Below are 10,163 nucleotides of genomic sequence, written 5' to 3' on the forward strand. Positions count from 1 at the left end.
GTGAACTGACAGGCCTGTGAGCCTGACCTTGGTGCCAAGGAAGGTGATGGAGCACATCATCTTTGTGCCATCACACAGCCCAAACAGGACAACCAGGTGATCAGGCCCAGCAAGGGTTTGGGAAAGACAGCTCCTCTCTTTCTATGACAAGATGAACTGCTTAGTGGATGAGGGGAAGGCTGTGGATGTTGTCTACCTGGACAGTGTGTCCAGGTGGCAAGAAGGTCAATGGCACCTTGTCTTAGACCAGAAATAGTCAGTCCAGCACAGCCAGGACAGAGATCATACTCAACAATGGTGGGGCTCCACCTTGAATCCTGTGTTCAGTTTTGGGCCCCTCACTTCAAGCAAAACATTGAGGTGCTGAAGCCCCTCAGAAAAGGGAATCTAAAAGTTTGGTGAAGCACTTGTGAGGAGTGGTTGAGGGAGCTGGGGTTGTCCACCCTGGAGAAAAGAAGGTTCAGGGCGGACCTCTTTACTCTCTCCAACTGCTTGAAAGGAAGTTGTAGCCAGGTGAGTGTCAGTCTCTTCTCCCAGGTAATAGCTATAGATCAAGATGAAATAACCTCAGATTGTGCCGGGGAGTTTTAGATTGGACATTAGGAAAATTTTGTTCACTGAAATGGTGGTCTAGCCTTGGAGCTGGCTGCCCAGGAAAGTGATGGAGGCACCAACCGTGAAGATATTTTAAAATATAGTTGTGGTGCTTAGGGAACATGGGTTAGTGGTGGACTTGGCAGTGATTTGTTGATGGTTGTCTTTGATGTTCCTAAAGGTCTTTTCCAACCTTAATGATTCTATGACCCTGCAAACATAACTGCTGTGAGGTTTTTTATTTAACACTTATTTTTCTGACTAACCTTAAAATGGGTACAGTAGAAGGAGGAAAAAAGGATATTTTCTCAATGAAAGAGTATCACTGTATTCCTCAGGAGAAATGACTCATATCAAGTTATAGAACTTGCATATCAAATCAGAACAACCAGATCTGGGGAAATCAGAAGACATAGCCACTGCTAAGGCTTCTGTATAAACCAAGAGACTGAGGTAAACCAGAGAACTGAATTAAACTAAAACTTACTTTTTAATGTTAATTTAAAATTAAATGTACACTAGTTATCTTTTTGTAAAACTGGTAATGCTGAGCATAAACTATAAAACTGCTTGTCCTTTCATGGTTTTTTTAATTTTTCTTGATGAAAAATTTCTGCTTATTAACCTGAGAAACCTGCTGATAGTTGTGAGAGTTTCATTGTGAGTTTTTCTGTAGTTTTACATTTGTAACTACCGGCCTCAAGTGCTTTCAGAAGCATTTTAAATCTCAGTATAGAAAAAAATGGTTTTAGCATGAATTGAACAAATAGAGCTTCAAATTTTGATGAATAGAAACTCTAAAATCACTGTAAACAAAGAAACCTATCTTACTTTTTAAGCCACTCTTACATTTCAGAGGCTTTACACAGTGTTTGGAGAAAATATGCCACTAGAACTAAGATTTTATAGGTAAGAATTTTTAACATTAAGTTGTAAGTGAGTAACAAAATAGAAGAAAAATAAAGAGGAAAGACTTCAATTTGCAGAACCTCCTGCCTTATAGCTTTCTTGAAGCTTGAAAATCCCAGAGTGAGTTTTGTCGCCTCACAGATAGCTCAGTAATAAATAAAAAAAGGAAAAAAAAATCAAATAACTGAAAGCTCCAAAGAGAGCTTTTACCAACTGAAAAAGAAATGTCAGAGCTCAGGCACTTGAGCCCAAATGCTATTCTGCACCTACCAAGAGGTTTTGGTGCACTAAAGATGGGCCATGTGCTGCTAACAGGTACTGCCAGAAGGAAGTGGGGCTGAGGTGTAAGTGGTGCAGACACTCACAAACAGGCAGGGTTTCACTCAGTTGTTCACTGTTTCCCACAGTTAAAAGCTGATGGGCTTGAAACAGTTTGGGGGTGATAAGACGAGCTGTAGTTAAAAAGGAAGGAAAGGCTCAAAACACCTGGGGCCAAACCTCTATCTGCCCGTTGATCTCAACTGGAATAAAACCATATCTGCAAGCCCAAGGTTTGACTCTCAGCCTCTCATGTGCCTTCTGAAACCCACAGAAACTGACCATGAGATGTTTTTTGCTTTCCTTAGAGACATGCCCACAAAACCTTCACAAATATCACTGTCCTTATGGACGGATTTCTGTGCTTGCAAGAGCACTGTAGATAGAGCTCTGTGGATAACTAAAGCATTAGCAGACACTCACACAGACACTTATGGGTGGCACTCTAAACAGGGGAAGGCAGAGACCATTTGCAAATAAAAGAAAACAATCCCAGCTTAAATTATGAACAGTTACCAGACAAAATGGAGGCAATGTACAGGCCCTGACAAGCAGTTGAGACTAAAACCTGTTGAACTAGTAAGACACTGAATGTCCTGTGGCATCAGAAAGTAAAAAATCTCATATCTCATCTCTCCTTAGCTTGAAAGAATCACTTCATCATGCAAACCCAAATTTTGTTCAGTGAGAGAGCCTGGATTGCCACTCTTCATTACTGCAGGATTTGATGTAGAAGTCAACACAGTAATGCCTTTCATCTCTTGTAATATAAGAATTCAAATTCAATTTTTATTTGAAATAAAAATTTCAAGGCACAGCTGCGCAATGCCTTACAGTGTGGTTCTTGGTTGCCTTCATCCCTTAACAAGAGTCTTAAAAGGAGATACAGAACATAAAATTAAGCCCCTAAATTTTTCCCCCCAGTAGTCTGTTTCATCTTAAAAACAGTAACAATTCAGCATGTAAAAATCACAGCAATAGTAAGTAGAGTTTACTGAATATTTTGCTCTTCCTAAAGGTTTTTTTCTTTCCTTTAGAGCTCTGATATACTTAACTGTTCCACAAAATATGGGATCTACAAATTTTGACCAAATTACGCCTTTGCTAATTACATACCAATATGCTGAAAGCCCTTCTTAACTCACCTGTTGTGAACTATGTCACTTTTTCTTCTGCTCTCCTCAGGAGTGCAGTGTTGGACCATGGGGAACCTCACCCCTAGTGTCTTTAACCATGAGCTGTGGCCTGATAGTCACAACATTCCACCTGGTGCTTGCTGACTAGTTAGTCATGAAGCTCTGGCTTGTGTGTCTGCAGAGTGCTCTTCAAGGGTTTGAGGGTTTGAATATATGCCATGTGTAAGTTGTTAAGTGCAGTACCAGTCCAGAAACTCTAGCTTTCTAAACATGGCCTTCGAAATGCTGTGGCCATTGTTCCTCTGCTTCTGCATTTGAGCCTGACTCAGTAACCACTGGTTAGTCTTATGGTCAACAGACTGTTTCATAGAAGTCCCTTAAGAGGACAGGTGGCCCAGTGGATGGGCTGTTCAGTTTGGTATAAAAGCAACAAAAATCCAATCAGTCTCAGCAGTGATCAGAGCAGCAGAGGAAACAGAACAACACATGAAGTCTAGGGATGGAGACATCACCAGTAATCTGACTGGTTTATACTAAGAAAAGATTTGACAGACCTGCTGGGTTTCTACTTAATGCCAATCAAGTCTGAAAGGGACCACTTGAGCTCAGGTATTTATCTCAAACTGATTTGAATTATCCTCTCTTCTTGATTTTGAGAGTCCAGAAGAGAATACCATGAAGAGAGTGTGTTGACATTTCCTACATAAAACAAAATTAAATCCATTCAAGTCAAAGACATACAGTGTAGGGGATAAAAGAATAAGGCCCTTTGAAATGACTACAGAAATAGAGCTTCATCTGGGCTATATGTTCTCACAAAATCTTTCGAGAAGTGAAAACATGAGGAATTCTTCCACATCACCCCCTTCACAGCAATTAGGGTCAACAAAATGCATACAGGGCATATCATACATATTATTACATCTTTCTTCTGCCTAGTCAGTATAAGCTTTATGTTACTTTTGCAAACATGTTAGCTAAAGAGCAGCATTTGAGGTCAAGTCTGGATTGTCCTTTTTATTAGGCTAATGCTGCACATATGAAAACTTATTCAAACAAAATTGTCTCAAATCATTACCAGCACTTAAATGATCATTGCAGAAATCACAGCAAAGAAGGATAGTGCTTACCAAAACCCCAAGAAAGTACTTCAGATTGTTTTTCTTTCATTGCCAAGCAGCGAGGGTCAAGTGAACTGTATTATTTGCAAATATCCACCTTCTCAGAATGTCACAAGCAGCTGTAGCATATCCACTAGCAGCAATTTCCACTTGGCTCTATCCAGAGGGGAGAAAATTACCAGGAGCTGAGTTGTTTATAATTCCCTCAACCCTGAGGGTAATTCTGTTCGCCAATTACTTGAAATTAAAGTTAGGTAATTTGACACGTCTGTTTGATACCCGACCACAAACTCTAAGGCAAACCAAAGAGCTGGATGGTTTACTTCCACAATCTTCCACAGAATTTCATTATTGAAACTGTGACAGGAAAGGAAAAATGAGAAATTGTACAGACTTGTGAATTAGCAGGGCTTGGGGGTTTTTGGTCACTGTTGCCACATTAAGAGGTCCCAATAGATCTGAGAAAGAGGAAGTTGGAAGGCAGTTTTCCTCCTGGGATGAGGGTTCCCATCTAAACATAGCAAAGATTGTAAGCACTGAACAACAAGAAGCCTCCAAGTGCAGTGTTTGACAGGAAAAGAAACCTGCTTTCTGCAGCAAGATGATTTCACACCTTTTGTCTTTGCATGCAGTTACAATGCTGCCCTGAAAAGGATGTGCAGATGTAGAGAAAACCTGCATAATCTGCACTATGTTTTTTTTGATCTCTAGGGCCAGTCGTTTAAATTACACAGTTGAATCCTGAGTTGGGTTATATCTAGACTTGGAAATTTTTAAAGTCAGGCATACCTGTTAAACATTTTTTTGGTGATGAGTGCGTGCACACTCCATTTCTGTATCTCTTTGTGAGTAATGCATTGGCTGCCAGGTACTGTGACTGAACTGCATGACTCACTCCGTGGATTCGTTTTACAATCTGGTGAAACCAGAGGCTGGTAACACCTATCCTTTGTGAGAACTTTTTACATTCTGTAACTCTACAAATGAATACCTTCTGTTTTAACTTTTTTTTTTTTTTTAAACACAAAAGATTACACTGATGAATTTTAAAAAAGTACAAGCTGACTCAAAATTCATTCATGTTATACTGAGCTGCATACTAAACTGTTCAGCCAAACATGTGTGAAATGAGCCTAGTTCTCATTTCCATCAATGTATATCAAGACTTGTTTCAAAGCATTCATCATCCTTAAACATTATAAAACAAGTGAACAAGAAATGCAGAGGTACTATCTTTTTATAGTGAGAAGACTTGATTTTTAATTGTGGAATCTCATTCTTATTGGCATATCTTCCTATTTGGAATGTTTAGTGCCAAATAAGTAGCAAGTGCTTTATTTTTTTAAATCTGAATATGATTACCCTTTCAGCCATATTCTGCATTTCAATTTTACTGTAAAAGTTGTTCGTTGTCCAATTTCAAGCTGAAAAACTATAAAAGTCCATTTTGACTTCTCTACAGCAGAACTAAAAGATTTTTTTGAACTAAGATTAAATTGATATACCTTGAGCTTCTGTCATTGTAATATGACATTAGGAGCATAGTCAAATACTGGTTTTGACTATAAGTGTCCTACTAAAGTAGTAGTCGACTGCAGAGTGCTTTTTGATGTATCAAAGAAATAGTACTATCTTTCAAACAGCATTCATATTCTGCTATCATCAAGGCAAAGTAATAGCAGGACTAAAGCATGATCTTTTTTACAGTTTCTAGAAGTCAGTGCTATAAGGGATTGCCTACCCCTGCATTAGGTATTCATGTTTAAATGAACCACAGATGGGCTCTCCAATCTACAAACTCCATTAATCAGATTTTATCCTTTTCTCTGTCTTTTATTTTTTGGATTCTTTACCCTCTTCCCTGCTGCTATTGCTATAGCTTCCCTAATGACAGGCCAAGTAATTTATTTTTCCCTTTCTATCTTTCTTTTCCTAAAGTTGTAATACTCTTACTGGTATAATTCACATGTGTTTCTGTGTAATGCTGATGGCCATGATTCCATCATTCAGTGGGTAAATTGCATTTTACTTTATTATCTCTCAAACATGTAATCTCTCATATAGAATGTCCTAACTTAAAAGACTGGTGTTTGTTTTTTGAAATGTCTTGGTTAGTGGAAAAAATGTCTTTGAACAACTCTTAATATTTAAGGTTCTGTTATGGTTAGGTATATGGCTCATGAAAAACAAAAAACAAGGAGCAGACTTAGTACTGAAGGAGCAGAGCTGGACAGTACAGTGAATGTCAAAGGCCAGTGAAATGTCTAAGACAACATAAGAGAGGTTTTGGGGATTTTTTTTGGTTTTTTTCGGTGATATTTTTTTCCCATTTTTGTTCTGAAAAGAGACAGTTTTCACCCTAGGAATAGTGGAATGAATCCTGACTTTTCAAGTTTCCCTTTGTGCCTATCTAGGATAAAACACAGAACTCCACATTTGCAGGGCAACAGGACAGAATTTCTAAAGGTATTTATTTCCAATAAGTGGAACAATACATTTGTTTTGATATTGTTAAATTGCTTCAGTAGAGCAAAAAAAATTCTCCCAGATCAGTTTGAAATATTGAATATATATATCAGATCTAAAATTTTAATACAGAATAAAATACAAATGTTAAAAGGATAAAATTGGAAGACAAAAGCAGAAATGAATTATTTTATTTTGATATTAGTCACTGAAATGTTTCTCTTAAAAATCATTAAAATCAACATGTTCTTATGAAATATTTAAAAGAACATCCTTCTGAAAACAATTTTTTATCAAGCAGTAAACAATGCTTTTCCATTATTTTTATCATAAATTCATGAAAGACCTTGCTGATGATATATTTGTTGCTAATGGGAGGAGCCAGTTTTACTCTTTTGAGAACAGTAGGTCCTCCCCACAAAATAAACATGTAATAGGATTGTGTAGCCATCTTCAAAAGTTCTCTTCTATGTATGGGGATGTTTTAATACTGGATCAACAAATAGTTCAAAGTTCAGTTGCTATAATTAGGGAAAGATTAGGGAAAGATCTGTGTAATCCCAATGTCTTCTCCTTCTAAATGCAGTCTGCAGGGACTATAAGGGGGCTCCAGTAAAAGTGTGTATATATTGTAGGTGCCACAGGGGCAACATTAAATGAAATAAAAAAAAACAAAACAAAACACCTAAGTGGGAAAAAAATTACTCTCTAGCACAGGTGAAAGGCAAAATTTTTTATGTTAAACTGTTCTCCCATTGCGAGTCACCAAATGGACAGACTTCATATGCAGAAGCCACTAAAACTGACTGAAATTTTACAGCTGGTCAGTGAGGTGAACTGAGGGATTGAGAAAGCTGGTTCATCTCTAAAACCACAATGCCCTGTCATCTGAGGAGGTCAGCCAGCACAATACAGAGCAAGGTCTTGGAACCCTCCCTGCAGGTTTGCTTTCACTTGTCCTTTTCAGCATCAGAGAATAGCTGGTATCCATTCGTGCTGAGTCAGTTTCCAGTGCCTATGCATTATGAAACACTTCCTCAGCTTCCCAGCTTCTTCCACCCACTTTTAGATGCACAGACTGAGCTTTCCAAAATTTTTCCTTGTTGTCACACTGAATCATGAGCATCAGAAGCACAGGCCTGAGCAACTCATATGTACACATAATAACAGTGGTTCTAGATACTGTATTCAGTGTAATAATAGTGTTGATTGCTGATACTGGCTCAGTTGACACTCTATGTTGCCAAAATTTGTTGTCACACCAGAAACAGGAAGAGAAAAATTGGGAAGAGGTGTGAAGAAGGAACCTTCTGTCCAAATTCAAATCACATAATGCTATTATCAGCGGGGAATAACAGTGAGAGACTAAATGGATATGCTTTGGGTGGCTGCTAAGGCAGAAATGACCAGAGAGGGATGTTGGACAGCTTCTCTGAATGGTGCTGCTTCTGCAACTCACATTCCCCAAGTCATGGCCCATGAGAGTGAAGACATGATGGCCTGGTCCCACTCTCCTGATTCACATTGTTCTCACATGCAGCCCTATTTTGACTGCATAAATAGGGAGGAATTTCCAATTCCATGGAGATACTACAAGTTTAGTCATGAAGATAATTAAGTCCTTTGGGCTTGAAATACCCAAATATTTCATACTTGAAAGAAATTCAGATATGGCTCTAAATGTCTGGACTACTGCCATCTAAACAATTTGGATTCATTAGAGGTTTAAGATTCGCTCCAAATTCCTCTTCACATCAATTAATCATTCAGATATTTACTCTTCTTATCACTAGTATTACAGAATGGCTAGAAATTCTGAGTAAGATACTACATAGCCTAGTTCTGCTGACACACAAAAGCCAGCATCAGTCTAAAAAACGTCAAATCTAATAAGGAAAGATTGAGGGGGGGGAAAAAGTTTAAAAAAAGTTTTATTATTGACAACCTTTTCCAAAAGATAATAGAAACAGTAACTTGTCCAAAACACCTCACAGAAAATCAGTAGTAGAGGTGAGGAAAGGCTCTGTGATTGTTGTCTGTCTCCCAAGGCAGCAGGAGACTTGGTCAGGAATTGCCTTACCCCAAATATTTTGCAGCAAAAATTATTTCTTACTATTATTGCTCACTGAAGTTAAATGAAAAGATATCTAACCCTTCCAGAATTTTTAGAATTCAAATATCAAACTCAAGTAAATATAATACCTGTAAATAATGGGCAGTACTGGAATGCTAGCTCAGTTCCTAAGGAACTTAGAGAAATGTAGGTGTCTTCTGGTACTGCTCTGGTGGTCAGACAAAAGAGACCTTGATACAGAAATAGGGACACTTGCTTGAACTCAGGCTTCAATGTCTAGAGATCTCTGACACTAAATAGAAAGGCAGATAAAGAGCTGCATTTATCTCCAGGATCAGAGAGCCTCTGGGAGGTATCTGTCTGACCCATAGTTTTATCTAAGTTTGTAATTTCACATCTATTTCCAAGTAAAATAAGTGGGACTCATTCTTAGGGCTTTTTATTGAATTTATGAGTTTATTTTTAATTACTAAATATCAATCATTTACATTTACCAAAAATTTACCTGATAGCAACAACACCTTGATTAAATCTTACTTTCTATTTTGTTCTTTTGTCACTAAGAATTCTGAAAATCAGATGAAGACTCTGAAAGTAGAACTGCTACAATGGCAAATATATTTAAAAGCTTCACTTTCTTTCCTGAGGTCTGACTTTTGTGTCTGTAAGTGAGTGTGTCAGTTAAGGGGAGGGTGGAGGGTTCAACATAACCTGCGGTAAATATTATCAAACGAATTTTAATTAACAGCTCTGATGAGATAACAAGAGAGATTGAACCTCACCTCCCCAAACTGTATTAGTTTGCTTTTGTTGCTGCTGTTGTAAAAAAATCTTGTTTTGCTGACACTTCGGAAATGATTATGACAAGTAGAAAGATACTGTCTTTGCAAGGGCAATTTTGGACTAAATTTAATCTGTTCTAAAAAGCTGAGGTGAAGCAGTAAAGGAAAAAAAAAAAAAACAAAATCCAGATGAAGAATCTGCACTGAATTTTACTTATTTTGAAACTTTTATTAGTGCAGTACCTGAAACAGAGCACAAAGATCTTCAGCTTTCCTCAAGGAACTGCAGAAGTGAGGAGATAACTTAAGAAATAAAATGAAGCAAAACAGAACATAATTGTCATGGGTTGGGGGTAAAGGGTGTGGGGTGGGAGGTGGGTAAGGAAAAAAATTAAATTCCTTCCCCAAAAATTCAGTAAAAAGCTCTGATAGAGGTTAGCTGTCTTGTGGCAAGCACATTCTTAACCCTGGATGCAGGATATTCCCATCCTGCACTGGAAGGTCCTTATTAAATAAGGAGAAAGGATGAGAGATGCAAATTATGGTTTATATGCACATAAGTACTTAAAATAAAAGTTCTTCTAGCTTGATACATCAGAGTGCTGCTTTCATGTTGATTTGTATTGCCTGTGATTGGAAATAATTGTACTAGTTTATATACTAGCATGGTAATGTTTGATTAATTTTAATTTATCACTGACAGTGAATGTGTATATTGATGCCCATGCCCATGTTAAAATACTGTGTTACTTCATCAAAAGGA

General features: G+C 37.8%; 1 long non-coding RNA gene across 2 annotated transcripts in view; it reads right to left on the bottom strand.

Moving 5' to 3' along the window:
* Positions 1-4,244, bottom strand: part of LOC127059691 (uncharacterized) — a 74,556-nt gene extending 70,312 nt beyond the window's left edge. For both annotated transcript variants that reach the window (XR_007777722.1, XR_007777721.1), the window contains exon 1: positions 4,088-4,244. This is a non-coding gene — a long non-coding RNA (uncharacterized LOC127059691). The remainder of the gene's footprint in view (positions 1-4,087) is intronic.
* Positions 4,245-10,163: the final 5,919 nt, after the last annotated feature.

This window comes from Serinus canaria, chromosome 5 (assembly GCF_022539315.1).
Source record: "Serinus canaria isolate serCan28SL12 chromosome 5, serCan2020, whole genome shotgun sequence".
NCBI classification, from domain to species: domain Eukaryota; kingdom Metazoa; phylum Chordata; class Aves; order Passeriformes; family Fringillidae; genus Serinus; species Serinus canaria.